Here is a 335-nt window from a genome sequence, read left to right as displayed (position 1 = left end):
TTAAATAATTTTCCACCAATAAGCCTTATAAAATTTGTTGTATAATATATGATTAAGTCCTTTCATTTTCTTTGCCATTTGATTATAACTTATAGTGTACTTAAATTTTGTATTGAATGATTGTCATAAACATTTATTTATTTATTTATTTTGTTGAATGATATATGATTAAGTCCTTTCATTTTCTTTGCCATTTGATTATAACTTATACTGTAATTAAATTTTCTATTGAATGATTGTCATAAACATTTATTTATTTTGTTGAATGATATATGATTAAGTCCTTTTATCTTCTTTGCCATTTGATCATAACTTATAGTGTAATTAAATTTTGT

Source organism: Capsella rubella, unplaced genomic scaffold, assembly GCF_000375325.1.
Source record: "Capsella rubella cultivar Monte Gargano unplaced genomic scaffold, Caprub1_0 scaffold_1, whole genome shotgun sequence".
Lineage (NCBI taxonomy): Eukaryota > Viridiplantae > Streptophyta > Magnoliopsida > Brassicales > Brassicaceae > Capsella > Capsella rubella.
Note: the sequence above shows the minus strand (reverse complement) of the source record.